This window comes from Leopardus geoffroyi, chromosome C3, assembly GCF_018350155.1.
Source record: "Leopardus geoffroyi isolate Oge1 chromosome C3, O.geoffroyi_Oge1_pat1.0, whole genome shotgun sequence".
NCBI lineage: Eukaryota > Metazoa > Chordata > Mammalia > Carnivora > Felidae > Leopardus > Leopardus geoffroyi.
Genome location: NC_059338.1, coordinates 81954574 through 81973878, shown reverse-complemented (window position 1 = coordinate 81973878; position 19305 = coordinate 81954574). Strand labels below are relative to the sequence as shown.

General features: G+C 39.9%; 1 protein-coding gene across 9 annotated transcripts in view; it reads right to left on the bottom strand.

The window, feature by feature from the left end:
- CYRIB (CYFIP related Rac1 interactor B) overlaps positions 1-19305 on the bottom strand; it is a 148245-nt gene that overhangs the window by 33357 nt on the left and 95583 nt on the right. The gene's annotated exons all lie outside the window — the stretch shown is intronic.

The window sequence follows — 19305 nt, the reverse complement described above, 5'->3', positions numbered from 1 at the left end:
TCACTTGGAAGTTAACACAGCAAACAAGCAAAAGGGAGCCAGCAAACATCATCACAACTTAGTAAGTTTGCAGAGGATGAACAGTAAAAATAAGGCATTGGCATAAATCTTGTACCAAAATTTGCCATGACTCAGGGAGGATGAAGGTGGAAGGAGGTGTCAGGAACATCCAGGAAACCAAGTTGAAACCTTGAAGTTGCAGTAACTCTAGGGAAGGCAGACTATGAGATCACAGGCACCCCACATCCTCCCCTCTCCAAGTTTCAATATGTTTTCTCCAAATATTAACTGTTGGCAAGTATGAATGAAATGAAAACATAAAAGTAACCATTAATCAATGAATCAATATTGATTGTAATTAATCAACACTTAATCAATGAAAGAAGACATCTTATTATTCACCCCCATTATAAAAAAATCTGAAAAGAGTTAGGACTTTCAGCCACCTGTGTGGTCCATTCCCCTCTTCCTCCACCTACTACTCCCTGGGCAATGGCAGGGGTACCTAACTTTAAGCTTCCCAATGAGGAAGTAACAGCATATGCATAACAGTTACTTGCTTTAAAGGTCAAAGTGTGGCACAGGGACACACACACTTCTTAGAAAATGTTAAAATTTATTCACAGGTGTTAAATTCACAAATGTTAAAATTTATTCACAAATATGATAAATACTGAAAAGTCCTCTCTCTTTTAAAACAATATTCCTCCAATGGGAGAGGTCAGAATCTATCTTATTTTTGATATTAAAATCCTTATTACACAGAATTTCATTGGAAAGATTTTGTACAATGTCTTACACAGATGGATAAACTGAGGTTAAAGCTAAGAGGAAACAGTTCATCTTAAATACCTTATACACTGTAAAAAGTTTAATTCTAAGCTTTTATACACGGAAAGTACAAGCATTTTTCCAAAATCATCACATCTAAATAAGATCTCACACTGGTTACCAAATTTACTCAAGAGTTACTTTTTTCCTTTGAAACCATTTGGAAATAGTATATCTCACAGCTTTAGTTTATGGAATATTTGTTTCCAAACATATATAAATTCCCTACCAAGAACTAAGAGCAGATATACAAAGAATTACCTAATGGTATCAAAACTTCAACTACAGATGGGAAATAAGCCTAAGAAAGAAGTGTAATGTCTCTAAGAGGAAAAAGGCATCACACCGTCTGGTGGTTAAGAGTGTACTCTATGGAATGAAACCAGAATTCCAACTCCAGCTGACAAGCTGCCTGACCTTGAGGATGCTAATTAATCTTTCTGGGACTCATTTTCTTCAACAGTAAAATATACAAATCAGAGTAACTATTTTAAAGGGTTATGAGAACTCAATGAGATTAAGCACTGACTTGTTAGCACAGTGTCTGGCACACAAAATGCCCAATAAATGTTGGCTGTTGTTGTCACTGTCACCTGAAAATCACAAACTAACTCTCAAAAAATAAGAGCTCTACTTCTTTAATACAAACCAGAGTCAAGTTATTAATGAATTTCAATGTTATAAATCAGAGTAAATAACAAAGCCCAAGTTTAGTCCATTTTTGCCAAGAAATATCCTATGAGATCATCATCAGGTACAGGGAGGAAGGGAGATTAGGTTTCCTTACCTTTTTACTTGTATGCATAGTCGATCCTCAAGGAAAATAATCAAAATTGGCCAAGTTTGTCTGCTCCGTTTTCCCACATCTCCCTCTGTAAACTTCTTCCACTATTTGGTCCTTCTTTCAAGGCACCCTAGCCTAATGTGACCCTAAACTGCTCAAAGTGCATCGTACTTGGTCCTGACCTATTCATTCTCCACAAGTACTCAAAAATCTAGAATTTCTTACCTTTTCATCCCAAACACAGACACTTAGTTTGAAAATGGCCCAGCGTATCCGGTACAGGTTTCTCAACTCCAGCACTATTAACATTTGGGGATGAATAATTCTTTTGCGGAGAAGGGTCTGTCTCATACTACAGGACGTTTAGCAACATCCTGGGCCTATTTGTACTAGAGGCCACCAGTAACCCAACAGTTACTAGTTGTGACAACCAAAAATGACTCAAGAGATTGCCAAATGTCCCCAAGAAGAATCATCCCTGGTTGAGAACCACTGATGTAGTACAACTGTGGTCCAAGGCAGAAAGTCTCCTTACCATACAACACTCAAGGCAGATCTAGTACCCAAAGCACATTGTATGTGTCTCTTTGAACAAAAACTCATGGAATTTGGGGAGCCAGTCTGGCTCAATTGGAGGAGCATGCGACTCTTGATCTTGGGGTGATGAGTTCAAGCCCTGTGTTGGGTGTACAGAGTACTTACATAAATAATTTTTAAAAGAAAAATTTTTTAACGTTTATTTATTTTTGTGACAGAGGGAGACAGAGCATGAGTAGATGAGGGGCGGAGAGGGAGACAGAGAATCTGAAGCAGGCTCCAGGCTCTGCTGAGCTGTCAGCACAGAGCCTGATGCAGGGCTCAAACTCACGAACTGTGAGATCATGACCTGAGCTGAAGTCAGACACTCAACCAGCTGAGCCACCCAAACATCCCAAAATAAATAACTTCTTTTAAAACTCACAGAATTTTTCAAAGATCTGAAAACAGTTCACCATAACACTATCAGTTGTCATATCTTTTTAATAACGATAAACAAATTAAAACCATATCCCTGTCTGGCATAGTTTAACTCTTTAGGCAAAAACACAACAAAAAGTCCCCATCATCCTCTGACTGCAGCAAATATGAGATGGTAGCTAACTGTCAACCTGTCAGCTCTGGTAGGTACCAGATGGCGTGGGTCCAAACTCCAGCTCTGCCATTTCCTTCCAAGCTTTGCAACTGTAGTCAAGTTTCCTAATTTCTCCGTGCCTCATCTGTAAACTGTGCATAATATGAATATCCACTGCAGAAGGTTCCTAAAATCATTAAATGGGTTAACAGAAGCAAAAACATTCAGTGACTATGCTTGGCAATCTCTCTGCTGCAGAACCCATGGAATGTGTGTGGCAGCCCTATTTCCTGCCATAAAGGAAGCCAGTCTGTCACAAAAGGATAAAGCCAGCAGGCACTAGAGAAAAGTGTCCTAAGGTCCTCAAGTCATTGATTTCTATCTCTACTTGTTCCTGAATTCTAGCTGCCATTTCCCTCAGTTTAGCTGCTGGATTTTCCTCTGGTTTTAAGATATCCTAAGTTCTTTCAATCGATTTCCTTTTTTACCTGTTTAGTTGAGGTGGGTTTCCATCATTTACATCTAAAAAAGTTCTAATAACATTTCTAAGTTTCAGATTAACAAATGAATGTGACAAAGAGATACTAAAAGATATAAAAGATTTTTCAGATTATATAAAACTTGGGCCAAAACATTTGATATACTTCAGAAGCACAATTTCAAAGTAAATAATGAATATAATTTAAAATAATAAACTGTAAATCTTACAACATCTGAATTTAGAAGGAAAAATCTAAAGATTCTCTTTCAAATTACTTGTATCGTAATCCCTGGATTAAACTAAATATTATAAGCATTTACTAAAAAGCTAAAAAGAAATTTAACACACAGACAACAGATCCAGGTTACTTCAAGTGTTCACAGTATTTCTGGTAAAATTCTGCGACTAGGAGCCTTTATGTTACAGGTCTGCTTCAAAGTTTGTGAATTATCTGGAAAGGAACTTGCTCTTCTGGGCCTAAAGTCTGTGGAATGTATTTTTGAGCTCATGAAAGGCACTTAATAAATACATTAGATCATTTTCCCGTAAAACATTTGAGAAGAAGCTTCTTTAATTAGAGAAGCCAACAGAAACACAACTGTATGTTAATACACTATCGCCTCCCTTTCTACAAAATTCCTAAGAGATGTTGTTGCTTCATTTACCCTTTTGAGCTCAGGGGGGCTTTATAATGCTCTCTTCTGCCTAGAATGCTAGTTGCAAAGATTTTCCCATGGCTGGCTTTTCTTTTTTTTTTTCTTTTCCATTCTTCAGGCCCCTCAAATGTCCCCTCTTCGGACTAGTTTTTGTCTGCCATCTTTTTGCATAGAAGTTTACCACTACATCTCATCACCTAACTTCTTCCTTCAGCATACTGAACACAATCTGAATTACTCTATTCGCTTAGTGTCAGTCTCCTTCACATCCACTTTATAAACTTCGTATACCTGGGTGAGGGATGAGAAAAAAGAAAAGCTCACAAATGTACTGCTTAGCATCCCTATAAATGAGGATTTCTTCAATTTGGCATTGTTAACATTTAAACCACAGAATTCTTCGCTGTGGGGCTGTCCTGGGCACTGCAGGATGTGTAGCAGCATTGAAGGCCTCTACGCACTAGATAACTGGTATCACCCCAGCACCCGGTTGTAATAACCAACAATACCTCCAGATGTTGCCAAATACCTCCTGGGGGCAAAACTGCCCCAGTGAAGAACCTCTACTTTAAACATAGGGCCACTAACATGAAGCACAGCCTCAGTTCCGCCCCATAATCCTACTATGCATCTCCAATCAACCTACTCTCCCACTTGACCAGGTGACCGTTCCACAAGGCTTTATTTTTCATCTCAAACCTCTAACAATCTATCCTCTGTCCTCACATGCAAGACATGACCTCACTACATTGTTTACAGAAAAAAGAAAGAAAATCCTCTACTGTTCTTTCTACCACCCTTTCTTCATCAATAACCAGTCTACCCTCCGCACCTGTTCCTGAGACACAACCTGGTTCTACAAGGCTTTATGTCTCCTCTACATCATCTTGCCTGTCCTCCTTTTTTTATTCATTTATTTTTAAGTTTGCTTATTTATTTTTTGAGTAAGAGCAAGCAGGGGAGGGGCTGGGAGACAGGGAGAGAGAGATTCATTCCCACACAGGCTCCGCACCATCAGTGCAGAGCCCGACGGGGCTTGAACTCATGAACTATGAGATCATGACCTGAGCCGAAATCAAGAGTTGGATGCTTTACTGACTGAGCCACCCAGGCGCACCCTTGCCTGTCATTACAGCAAGAACTTGCCACGTAAGCTACCTATAGGTATTGCCTTCTACTTTTTACCTCCCACTCTTTCAGCTCATTCCAATCTGGCTTTTATTCCCACCAATACAAAGAAGCTGGTCCCTGTCAAGGTCACAGAAACCTGCATCTGGCTAAATCCAAAGGGCAATTCTCACACTTCAACTTACTGGATCTCTTAATAGCCTTTGACCCAGTCTGTCACACGTCTTCCTGAAATACTTTCTTCGTCTAACATTTAGAACAACCCATTTTTCCTGAGTTTCTTTCGTACTTTATGGCGTTTCTTTTTCCATCCCTTTCCCTTTGGCATCAGTAGTTACTTCTATCTTAAACAAAACAAAAACTTACCTTGATTGTGCTTCCCTCACCAGTTCCCACCCTACCCCTTGCTTCTTTTTGCAACAAAATTCCTCAAGAGAGTGGCTTGCACTCATCATCTTGTATCTCTCTCCATCTCTGTTAAGCCCCCTCTCTCCAACCTGGCTTCTGCCCAACCATACACCAACAAAATCGTTCTGGCAAGGTCATCAAATGAACCGCATGTTACTAATCCCAATGGTCAATTCTCAAGACCTCACCTTACTTCCTCTGTCAGCACCGCCTGACATAACTGACTCTCCCTCCTCCTCCTCAGTACACTTTTCTCATCAGTTTAAAAGACACCCCATCTTACCTCGTTCGCTGCTATTCTAGCCTTCTTCTTGCCACCATCACCTCTTGTCAGGATTACTTCAAAAGCCTGCTTCTACTTTTGCGCCCTATTACAATCTGTTTTTGTTACAAGAGGCAAAGCAATCTCTTAAAAATATAAATCAACCACATACCTTCTCCGCTCAAAAACATGCAATGGCTTACTGACACACTCAGAATAAAATCCAAACTTCTTACGGGGCCCTACAAAACCCTACATGATCTGTCCGACGTCCTCTGGCCTCACCTCCCATTGTTCTTCACAACAGCCTGTTGCCGTTTCTCTAACGCAACAAGATTTCTCTCCTTTGGAGGCTCTGTACCTTTTTTCCTAGCTGGAACGTTCTGTCCATGGACCTTCAAGCGACAAACTACCATACTTCACTGAGGTCACTGCTTAATTAGACCACCTCAGAGAGGCCTTCCTTGACTAGCCCATCTGTAGTATGGCTTCCTCTTCCCAAACCAGTGTTTATCACCAACCATACATCTATCACGTATTTCTACCTTTATCTACTTGCTGCCTGCACTGCAAGGTGCACTTTTAAGAAGGCAGGGGATCTGCTGTAACATCGCTCTACCCCCAGCACCTGGAACGCTCGGGGATGTTGTAGGTAGTATAGACATTTGATGAATGAATGAATGACTGCAAAAACACAGAAAACTAAAAATCTGTGAAGTTTCAGAAGTGTTCCAAGAAGGGGAGAGGAAAAAGCAAAATAAATACAACTGAAAACTGACAAGAAAAGAAAAGGCCTGGGAATTTAGAAAGAGCACATGTTTTCCTAGTCAGATCAATGAAGTCTGTCTCTCACTCTCTCAGTAAAAGCCAGTAGGCTTCTGTGCAACTAATAAGAATTTTTGAAATGTTAAATATCAGAGAAATAAAGTGATAGGAGTATACATGAGTATCCAGAAAGTCTACAGTATGCCCAAATAACAAAGCAAAAACATAATATCCTTCCAGAACCATAAATATGGCTCCAAAGTAAAAATGGAGACCAGCCTATATCATAGTTCTCATCTTTGGAAAATTGAGGAGCATTCGTAAAATTAAAGGAAAAGAAAAAAAAAAAAAAAAAGCTTGGAAAATGTGGGTTTAAGTATTTAGTTTCCTTTTTAAACCATTAAGTCTTCCCCCAAAAGTCCTATTTGGGAATTCTTCAAATCTGAGAAAGAATTAAAAACAAGAGTGTCAATCCTGCTCTGTAAAAATTTTACAAGGAGGACAAACTCCAATATCAGCCCAACATCTATTTTCATCATCAACACAGATAAGTGAACAAAGAACACACAGAAATATGATAAAGTGTTAGAGAAAAAGGAGATACTGAAAAACATACTTTGTTCTCTCTAAAAAAAAACTTCACAACAGATTTTATAAGAATGCTTTAATAGAATTCCATATCTTCCAATTTACAGTGACTAAAAGTGTGTGAATGGGGAAAAACTTATCAAACAGTAACTATAAACTGCCAACCACTTCTAGTGTTGAAGACGAAGAACTTCTTGTATTTACCCAAGCTCTGAATCCTAGGCAAAAAGGTCTTCGAGAAAATACAGTACTATAAAATGGTGCTGAATTATATTCTGTTGTGCATAAAAACATTATTTAATATTACATATGCTATTTCTCTGTATCATCAAGACATTTAGATCTGTAGAAACAACGGGAAGCCTTTAAAATTGACAAGATAGTGGGTTAATGTGGAATTCAGCCACACTTTGGCTTTGTCTGCCAAGAAATTTCTGGTTCTCATAAAACATGTACCACGAATTTAAAGAAATATTAACAGAATGGAAAATCAGTAATGAAAAATATGGTCAAATTTTCACTGACAGTGGCACACATATGATGAATGGAGGCCAAGAGTAGCTAAGGAATCCCAAACTTGAGCTTTGTTCACACTCTTCAGCTGTGTGTTCAGAAACTAATTATAACACCATATAACAAAATATATTTTGCATAAGCAAAAATATAGTAAATCACTTTCATAATTCTCCAAAAACAAACCACCAGATATACAGGAGACTGGGGAGTTGTTTTGTCATACACTCAATCAAGCACCTAAGTTTATGTTAAAAAAAAATCTATTTTAACATTAGAAAAAATTAATATTGCACTCTGAATAACACTGCCAACAGAAACAAAATTACTAATAAGCAATGGTTCTTTCAGATAAAGTAATTCACCTGCTGGAACCCGTTTAAACAATAACTAAATTGTCAGGCTCTTACAGAGTAATTACAAAATACAGAGAGTAATTACAAACTACTAATTACAAAAATATAGGACATATGCTGGAATGATTCTTCTAATCAATCCACTACATAGAAAACGTTACAATTAGGTGAATGCAAGGTTGAAAGGCAGGTAGAAATTCACAGTTTTGCTATCCTGCAAGTCAGTTACCAAACTCCAATGCCAGATTTCTGGATCTAAGGTTTAATGACAAACGTTTCTCAAGTGATTGCATAAAGCAGCAAGTACAAGCTAAAATAGCAGACTTCAAAAAATTTCAAAGGTATCAACAATCTCACTTTGCACATCTGCTTCTAAAAATATGCAGGCACCATCCCCTTCAAATACTGCACCAAGTCTTGCTTGCACAACTCCTTCTATGAAACGACATCACCATTTGAAAGCAAATGTTGATTTAATATTGCAAACGAACAGTAGAGTGACTCCAGGAGTAATCTAGCAGTTGACAACAGTATAAGAACAAAATATTTTCAGTATGTCAAAACTTTAAAACTGTTAAAATTAGTTAACATTGTAATAATTAACATTTTGATAAATTTTCAATTAATATATGCCAGATGTGTGTTTTATGATGACTTTTGGCTTTGGCTTTCGCTGAATATTGACCTTATTGGCCAAACATGTATTTGGTGCATCTACAATAAAAGCATACAAAGTAAATCTTCAACACAGCACAGAATAAATATCCAATAAACACCTACTGAATTAATTTAAGAACTGTAAACAGGTGAGATCCAGTGGCATTTCTTTATTTGAAGGATGAGTTAGGTACACAATAATTTAAAGGAGAGTTACAATCACAATTCCTTCTTAGCTTCTAACATGGCTGCAACTCACATTAGGTACACAGTGGTTGATCGTACTGGTGGGAAACCAATGGTTAGCTGAGTGCCATCAAAATGGAGAGAAAAAACAACTCAAACGATCCTAACAATAAAGCATCCATAATAATTATCCTGACATTATACTATCTGCTCTACTGATTGCACCACAAATGCACATCACACCGGAACTGTCTCGGACCATTGTCTCCCGATTTCTTTCTTTCCCCCCTTCTCTCCAACAAGAGAAGCTGCTAAACAGGTTCGTTCATTGTTCTAGCACGATGATGTCTGAGCAACAAATATTTGTTCGATAAATGGCAAAGCCAAGACTTTCCTTTTTCTCTTGTCCCTGTTGTGTTCTGATCTTTATGTGGTAAACATGTTTAAGCAGAACCTAAGCTCCCAGGACTTCAGCTCTCTCCCACTGTGGGACTCTGTATTCACAGGGTTTTTCCCTATCACTTGTATTCCTAAGACTATCTGAGCATGAGCAATCCAAGAACTCAAATTGTGAAAGCATGAAAACGGTGGCCCTGTACTTAAATCAGCAAAGACATATGAATACTGTGTAGTCAGAAAGGTTGACTGTGACAGTTAATTTACTCTCACCCCCAAGCCCATCCTTCTATAATCTGCTTTTAATGTTAGGACTAAGAAGCTGAAGACTGTATTTCTTAGACTACTTTGTTACCTGGCTTCTCACTGGGCCCCATCAGCTATAAGGAAATTGGAAGGTGGGAAGAAAGAAGGTCCCTCTTTTGGGGCACCTGGCTAGCTCAATCAGAAGAGCATGCGACTCTTGATCTCAGGGTCCTGTGTTCAAGCCCCACGTTGGGTAGATTACTTAAATAAAACTAAAAAAAGAAGGTTTCTCTTTTGTTTCTCAAGTTCTGTCAGCATTTCCTGTCATCAAAAGCTCCATATGGCTCTAGGCTCTAGCTTCCTGGGGAATGCCTTACAGTGCCTGGCCCCCTCCAAGAGGTCTGGGCTTCCAGCCTTATGGAGTTCCTCCTTCAAGCTCCAAAATTCTGCCTAACCTACCTCATCCCTTCTTTTCCCCCAGCTCCAGAACTGACAGTTGCTTCCTGCAGTTACCATTAATATCTTAGTTACCTCATGTAACTTAATACATATTTGGTCTTTACCGCCCCCTCCCCCATGCCTAACCTAGAGCTCCTAAATCCCTTGGAACTTCGGGAGTGACAGAAGCATCTCTTATTTTAATGAGTCCCCCAGACAGCTTTAAGACTAGGGCTGGATGCCAGAAAGACAAGGTATACTCAGGTTTCAGCCTTATCTCCTGACCTCTGGTGAGGGGAGAGGGACTGGAGATTGGATTGATCACCAATGGCCAATGATTTATAATCAGTCATGCCTACATAATGGGACCTCCATTAAAACCCCTAAATCATGGAGTCTGAGGAAATTCCAAGCTAGTAAATGCATCCACATGGGAAGGAAACATATTCCAACTGCATGGGGACAGAAGCCCCTATGTTCAGGGCACTTCCAGACCTCATCCTATGTACCTCTTCACCTGGCTGTTCATTTGTACCCTTTATAAAGTCCTTTATAATAAACTGGTACTAGTATAAGTAAAGTGTTTTTCTGCGTTCTGTGAGCCATTATAGCAAATTATCAAACTGAGGAAGGAACCCCTACCACCTTTCACAGCTGGATGGTCAGAAGTAAAGGAGACTGAAGACTTGTGAATGGCATCTGGAGTGGAACAGAGTCTTGTAGGATGAAGCCCTTACCCTGAGAAGTCTGTACACCAACTCTACATCGAGTCAGAATCAAAATGAACTGCAGGACACCCAGTTGGTGTCTGGGGAGTTGGGAGAATTGGCTGGCATGGGGGGAAAAAGCCCCACACATTTGGTATCAGAACTGTTTTGGAAAACAGTTCAGAATTAATGTCAGCAGTGTTGTGAGTAAAAACACGCACACCTCAGCATCCTCTTTTTGCTCAGGCTTCCAACATTTGTGTAAATAAATCCTCACGTTAAATCCCTTTAAAAATACCTAGCACGGTTTCTGCTATCCTGGTTGAGATCTGACTGGTACAGAGGAAGTTGTAGAGAGTAGCTTAGTCCTTACCTTTACCAACAATATCTAATCTATCATCATCAGGTACTAGTGTGTAGCTATTAATAAAGTGATCCTTTGACTCTCCTTCCTTTGTAAAATGTAAAGGAGGAGAAGCAGGATTCAGGTATTACTAGGTGCCCAGCCATAATACCACCAGAGAAGTACTAAAATCTCACCATAAATCCCTAGCACATGTCAAGAGCAATACATTAGTCTAGTAATTACATGGAGAGAAGTTACTTGCCTTAAAGAAACGTAACATAAATGTACAACTGAACTGAAATTGGGACAATTGATTTCTAGTCTTGACTCTCTCACAAAATATATGACTTCACACAGTACTTGTCAGACTGAATCTCTCCCATTGCTCTGGCTAGGACTCTACATATGTTACACTGCATCTTTCCTAATGCTGACATCTAGTGGATACACTTAGATTTAGTATTATTTTAAAACGAAAACTCTCATTTACACTATTTTAAATAAAAGACTCACTAGTATGACTGGCTATACGCAATAAACACAATAAATCAGGAGACCAACACTGCTCCCTAAATGGAAGTGAACCATGATAAATTAATATTACATCAGATTGTCACGGCATCTTTGAGCTTGATTCAGAGATTACTAGTAATAGGACTCTTCCATGCTTCCAGCCATTAATAATTAAACCACCAATGCAAATTACTGCCTGAGGTGTAGATTGAAAAGAAATGCTTCCTGCTACAATGTCTTGCCTCAGGTACAGACAGGGTATGAGAGGACTGATACAAAGTTCCAAGTAGTTTAAGAAATTTACAGAATGATGATGGGAATACGAAAAAAACAAAAAACAAAAACACTGAAACTCAAAATTACCTACAAGGATTTATTATGAAGGTTTTTCTTGAAAAAATATGGTCCTCAGACAAAAAACAGTATCCTCAACTCACTTTCTTAAAGTGAGTTTCCACTATTTTGAAATCCACGAAAAATTATATACACATGTAAGGTAAAATATATATTTAAAATTCGAGAGAATGAGGGGCGCCTGGGTGGCGCAGTCGGTTAAGCGTCCGACTTCAGCCAGGTCACGATCTCGCGGTCCGTGAATTCGAGCCCCGCGTCGGGCTCTGGGCTGATGGCTCAGAGCCTGGAGCCTGTTTCTGATTCTGTGTCTCCCTCTCTCTCTGCCCCTCCCCCGTTCATGCTCTGTCTCTCTCTGTCCCAAAAATAAATAAACGTTGAAAAAAAAAAATTAAAAAAATAAATAAAATTCGAGAGAATGATAAACATGAAATTTTAAATACTGGTTATCTCTGGGGAGAAACAAGCCCATAGGACCAGGCAACTTCAAAGGCGTGGGTAACATTTCAGTTCCTCAATTACTGGTGGATTCAGGGGAGTCTCTTAGGCTTCCACATTTACAAATAAAGGTATTCTTTTATATGTATCAGTAATTTAAAAAATGTTTTAATGTAAAGTCACTAATGCTCAAAGAACACATATGACTCATTCAAAGGTGCTCCCAGGGGCGCCTGGGTGGCTCAGTCAGTTGAGCGTCCGACTTCGGCTCAGGTCATGATCTCACAGCTCGTGAGTTTGAGCTCCGCGTCGGGCTCTGTGCTGACAGCTCAGAGCTGGAGCCTGCTTTGGATTCTGTGTCTCCCTCTCTCTCTCTGCCCCTAACCCACTCGCATTCTATCTCTGTCTCTCTCAAAAATAAATAAACATTAAAAAAAAATTAAAAACAAAATAACAACAAAAAAAAAAACAAAGGTGCTCCCAAAAAACAAATGGATTGGAATTCAGGTGCCTGAAATCTTTCCATTACACATGCAATGATGCATGGATGAGCCATTTTTTTTTAATGTTTTATATATTTTTGAGAGGCAAAGAGAGACAGGTCGTGTGTCAGGGAGGGACAGAGAGAGAGAGAGAGAGAGAGAGAGGGAGACACAGAATCCCAAGCAGGCTCCAGACTCTGAGCTGTCAGCACAGAGCCCGACGCGGGGCTCAAACTCACGAACCGTGAGATCACGACCTGAGCTGAAGCCGGACGCTTAACCGACTGAGCCACCCAGGGGCCCCTGGATGAGCCATTAAATAAAAACCGTAGCACCTTGCACACTTCAACAGGTAGTCAGTGTTTACAGCGCCTGCTGGTGGCTGCTGCTGTTTTAAATCAAACAACCTTTCCTTAGCTCCTGTCTGCCAATTACTGGGACAGATACTGAAGATTTGGCACTGAGGAACTCACAGACAAGTGTACGAAACCAGACAAGATGGTATGACATACTTTCATACAGAAGCATGCAAACACCACAATGAACATACAGAAAAAGGAACACCTAACCAAAGACTCCCCAGAAGGACTGGTTCTTAAGTCCTTCTTGTTTTCTATTTCTTTAAATTAGAAAATAATTTAAACATAAAAAAATGTATCCACATACCGTACACCCAGATTGTGTGTGTGTGTGTCTGTCTGTCTGTGTGCTACACTGATGACTGAACAGCTTTTTTTTCTTGTCAAATTGTTATTTAAATTCTAGTTAGCTAACATACAGTGTAATATTGTTTTCAGAGGAATTTAGTGATCCATCACATACAGGTACCACACCCAATGCTCATCACAACAAGTGCCTTCTTTAATGCCCATCACCCATGTAGCCCATCCCCACCCACCTCCCTCTACCACTCAGATTAAAGCAACGACATTTTGCCAGATTTGCTTCAGAGACCTCCCTACATTTTTGGGCACTACTTAACCTCCCAACCTTCCCCAACCAACTTTCCTCTCCTCCATCTCCTAAAGGTAATCTTAAAAGTGTGCTTCCTTTGGGGCGCCTGGGTGGCGCAGTCGGTTAAGCGTCCGACTTCAGCCAGGTCACAATCTCGCGGGCCGTGAGTTCGAGCCCCGCGTCGGGCTCTGGGCTGATGGCTCAGAGCCTGGAGCCTGTTTCCGATTCTGTGTCTCCCTCTCTCTCTGCCCCTCCCCCGTTCATGCTCTGTCTCTCTCTGTCCCAAAAATAAATAAAAGTTGAAAAAAAAAAAAAAAGTGTGCTTCCTTTCCAAACGTATTTTAAAATTTTTACTGTGAAGGTACATATTCATAAACAAACAGCACTGTTCTGCTTTTCAATGTTCGTAAATGCTATATTGTACATATTCCTTTAAAATCCACCTCTCACACTCAATGGTGTTATCCACGTTCACTTATCGACATACACTGTTCCACAGGTCAATGAAGCCTTTTGGAGGAACAGTGACTTCTCAGTTTTTCTCTAATAACAAAGAATGCTTTACGCACATATCCTTTCACACGCGACATACACTTGTATATACTTGGGCCCGTGTACAAGAGTTTCCACTGGACGGCAGTCTGGAAATTAAAACGCAACCATAACTTGACTAGATTGTGCCAAACTGCTCTCCAAAGTACTTCTATCAATTCACTGTTCCACTAGTAAAGATTTTCTTCTCTCCCATCCTCCAAAACCTCAAGCTTCAAACTTTAAATTGTGAAATATCTCACTGATGTTTTAATTTATATTTTCTTGATTACCAGTAAAAATGTGCCTATATCTCTATGTTTACGGGCCATCTGTAAAATGTATATTCACATTCTTTGCAACTTGTAGCATTTATTTTTCCAGTATCTCTCCCACACCTACCTTTCTATACACCGGACTCTGTACTGCTGGGCTTAGCATCTGTAAATAACATCCTTGCCAGCTGTGAGGTTACGTCAGTAAGAGGCACTAGAAGGTGAGAAAGCAGGACCGAGAAAGAAGCTTCCCTGTCTCTGGCTGGGACAGACCAGCAGCTGCTCTAAGAACAGTCAGATGAGGTGGGGCCAGTATGCACTGCCCCGATCAGAGGCAGAAGCAAGTGCAGTCTGTGGGTTCCAGTCGCGCAGTGGTAGCGGCTAATCTCTGGCGGCAGTACCACCCACCCATCTTTTCTTTGTCCCTGTCTCCTCTTCCCCTCTGCTCCTCTAGTCTAATACCTTCGTAACCAATCCTCTGTATTAAATTCCCTGTTTAGGGGCGCCTGGCTGGCACTTGGGTGGCTCAGTCAGTTAAACAACAGACTCTCGATTTTGGCTGAGGTCATGATCTCACAGTTGTGAGATCGAGCCCCACTCAGCATAGAGCCTGCTTGGGATTCTTTCTCTCCTTTCCCACCTGTATGTTCTCTCTCTCTCTCAAAACAGATAAATAAACTTTAAAATTAATTCATTCCCTGTTTGAAATTCCCAGGTGGTATGTTTTCTGAACTCACACCCTTCCTTCCCCTCCAGGCGGGCTTTAGGAATTCTAGATAGGAACTCTGGATACTAACCTTTTGAAGCCTAAACACACCGCAAATATCTTCTTCTAGTCTGCAATGTTGCAGTGTCCCAGTCTTAACTTTGTTTATGATACCATTTTGTCACATGTAATCCACTTTTCCTTGAGGTCTATGTTGATCATTTAACTAGTGATTCCTGCAAAACTGCCTTAGCTATTCTTGGCCTTTTATTCACCCATGTAACTGTCAAGTTCTACAAAAATCTTAATGGGATTTTGACTTGATTTTGCATTAAATACACACACACAAATACACACACCATTCCAAGGCAGAACTTCCATCTTTATAATACTAACCATTTTTTTCATTTAATCTATGAATATGAGATTATAAAACATAAGATTACATGAATGCATTTTTTTAATATTTATTTGAGAGAGAGAGACAGAGAGAGAGAGAGAGACAGTAAGTGTGCGTGAGCAGGGAGGAGCAGAGAGCTAGGGGGACAGAGGATCCAAAGTGGGCTCCACGTTGATAGCTGTGAGTCCGATGCAGGGCTCCAACTCACGAACCGTGAAATCATTACCTGAGCCAAAGTTGCACACTCAACCGACTTAGCCACCCAGGTTCCCCCAAATGAATACATTTTTCCATGCTAAACCATCCTTGCTTTCCTGGGACCAAATCTATACAGTCATTAAAAAATAATGTATTCTGGGGTGCCTAGGTGGCTCAGTTGGTTAAGCATCTGACTTCAGCTCAGGTCATGTTCTCGCAGTTCATGAGTTTGAGCCCCACGTCGGGCTCTGTGCTGACGTCTCGGAGCCTGGAGCCTGCTTCGGATTCTGTGTCTCCCTCTCTCTCTCTGCCCCTCCCCCACTCGCACAGTCTCTCTCTCTCTCGCAATCTCTCTCTCAAAAATAAACATTAAATAAAGTTTTTTTAATTAAAAAAACGTATTTCTAGATTTGGTTTAATATTTCACTTTGGATTATTTCATAAATAAGACTGACCTATAATTTTTTTCTCTTCTTGTCTGGTTTTGCTATCGAGCCTATTTTATATATCAGCTCTTTCTGTTCTACAGAAAAGTATAAAAGAACATAAATGTTTGTGTCTCCTTAAAATTTGTATGTTGAAATCGTAACGCCCAATGTGATTAAACCCTTTGAGAGGTGATTAGGTCATCAGTGTGAAAGCCTCATGAATGGAATTAATGTCCTCATAAAACAGACCCCCAAAAGCTCCCTTGCTTGCTTTCTACCACGTGAGGACACAGGAAGAAGACAGCTATGTATGAACCGGGAAGCACGCCTCACTAGGACCCAACTATGCTGGAAGTGTGACCTTGGGACTTCCAGCCTCCAGCACTGTGGGAAATAAATTTGTTATTTGTAAGCCATCTAGTTTACTGTATTTTGTTATAGCGGCCCAAACTAAATACAACAGGTGCTAAAATGGAAACTCAAACTCAAGCACTTACACTTGGTATGAACGTATTCTACAACATCTGTGCGAAGCAGCCAAGCAGCCCCTGCTTCAATATTTCACTCTACATGACCACACCCAGAGTCACTCATTCAATTTTCAAATGACTCAAGTTTTAGATTTCAATTTTTAGAAACTTTTTTAGAAACTTCGGCCGATGATTAAATAATACACAATTAATCCAACATGAAACCTGCAAAGAATCACACAAAACTTGTCTTAAAGCTGATATTCGCCCATTTGTTAATCTCTCCTCATCAGTCCCGGTTCTCACTGGCCTCTGAGAACTAAACAGTCAGTCCATGTGCCACGTGACAACCCAGTAACTATCTGAAATATCTGAAAACATGTTAAACTGAGGTCAAAAGAAAGTTACCCATTAGACAATATACATACACTCACATAGGCAAAAAGTTACTAACAAGGTATGCTCCTGTCTAGCAATCGTAAGGACTGAGCTTCTGAAAGAGAATAAAGTTTAAATGGAGATATTTAGGAATACTCATCAGAAAGGACCTTCTTAAACATTACAGACTGAAGGAACAAAGGGCAACAAAACCATTTTGCCCCACCCAGCACCTTGCTATCAGGACCAAATGACAGTAAAAACCAGTGACAGGCCTTTCTGTGTGCCACACACGATGCCAAGTAATACACACACAGTAGTATCTTACAAAATCCTCAACCACTTTTGAGGTTGTCTAGCACTTCGATCCTCATTTTACTTCTGAGCAACCTGAAGGTCAAAGGATTAAATAACTTTCTCAAGGTCAACAAATCAGTAAACAACGAAGCTGGAATTCTTACTCAGGCAAATCTGTCTTCTAGCAGTTCTCTTAACCATTTGGCCATATTGCTTAGTCACAAATGAAAATACACACAATTCATCCAAAAAGAGTGAAGGAAAATATTAAGTGTTCCAGCAAGAAATTAATTCAATACCAGTACTAACATTTCTAAGTCAGGAATAAAATTCTCACAGAAAAAAAATTTTAAGAAAAAACTATGATGACTAGAGAAAGATGACAGATGCTAAGAAATGTCCTTACATATTTCCCTACCATTTGTCAGGTCTTTCTGTTTGAGTCTGGCATGCTAAAGGAATTTAGTACAGTGAAATTACAGGAGGGCACAAATGTTTCCCTTGTTCCTGAACTTCAATTAAAATGATTTGCTTAAATATAACTCCTCCAGGCTCATCATAATCAAACAGAATACAAAAACAAAATACAAATTTTCTTTTTGGTAATCATATCATTTTAAAGATATGTACTTGAATTATCTTTCTACATTTATATCGCCTATAATACGTATCTCCTATAATACGAAAAAGAATCCAGCAGACCAAAATGCAGAATGTATACATCATAAAAATGTTTTTGAGGGGCACCTGGGTGGCTCAGTTGGTTAAGCATCCGACTTCAGCTCAGGTCATGATCTCACGGTCCGTGAGTTCGAGCCCCGACTCGGGCTCTGTGCTGACAGCTCAGAGCCTGGAGCCTGCTTCGGATTCTGTGTCCCCCTCTCTCTCTGCCCCTCCCCTGCTCATGCTCTGTCTGTCTCTCTGTCTCAAAAATAAATAAAACATTAAAAAAAATTTTAAAAAATGTTTTTGAACTAAGTATGTTACCTAATAATTACAGATTTAAGGTTTCGCACAGTTTTTACTAAGGCAATATTTATATAAATCAAAGGTCAAATCACTTAACAATTCTGAGTATTTTTACCGTATTTCGAACATTGCTGGTAGGGAAAAAGGAAGGAAGTGAGCGGTATGAGAAAAGGTAGAAAATCAGTCCCGAATATAGGGCTCGTGACAGGACTTGAAATCCTGTAGCTCAGTTCTCTAATTTTATAGAAAGAAACTGAGGACTATAGAAACTTGGTGACTTGGCAAAAGCGGCAAATCAGTTTTTAAAAAGTGGGGCTTAATCCAATGACCTGGACAGTGCAGGCTTTAGGGACGTATTTAAAATACGGCATCAGCAGATCACACTGACAAAACAAATCTACCAAAAAATACCCCACAGTCAGATGCCCCAACATGTCGCCTTCGAGACAAGTAATGGTGCCATTTCTGCTCTCAGCCAAGCTTCAAAAGATCTGCCATTCCCTTCATCTGTAGTCAGCTGCAAGGTGCTGAACAACCATTTGTCAAATTCAGCGACACCATTCTGGGCTCTTCTAGCTTAGGCTGGCACCTGAACACTGTCCAGTTCATACTGCTGAGATAACTGTAAAACACTTGGTGACTTTTCACAAATCTTGACCTTTTTTTGTCATTCCGTAACACAAGCGTCAGACCTCACTATTTGCATCCTTCCTGTGGAATTTAATTATGGACGTTTCTCTCGTTAAACTTTCGGCATCTCAGACTCGATTATTTTATTTTCTACGTGTTAATTTCATGTTCCTTGAATCAAAATGTGAATTCTCTGAAGGTGGGCACTCTCCAAGGCTTACCACTTATCTTCAACTATCTTTTCCACAGAACATGCTGTTTCTGTGATTATTTACCAGCAAACAGAAGTTTCTTCAAAACTATTTCAAGAACTTCTAGGCTACACCATTAGGATATTTCGCAAGACGGTGTAACTCTACTTCTTAAAGATTATTTAGAGGGGTGCCTGGGTGGCTCAGTCGGTTGAGCGTCCGACTTCAGCTCAGG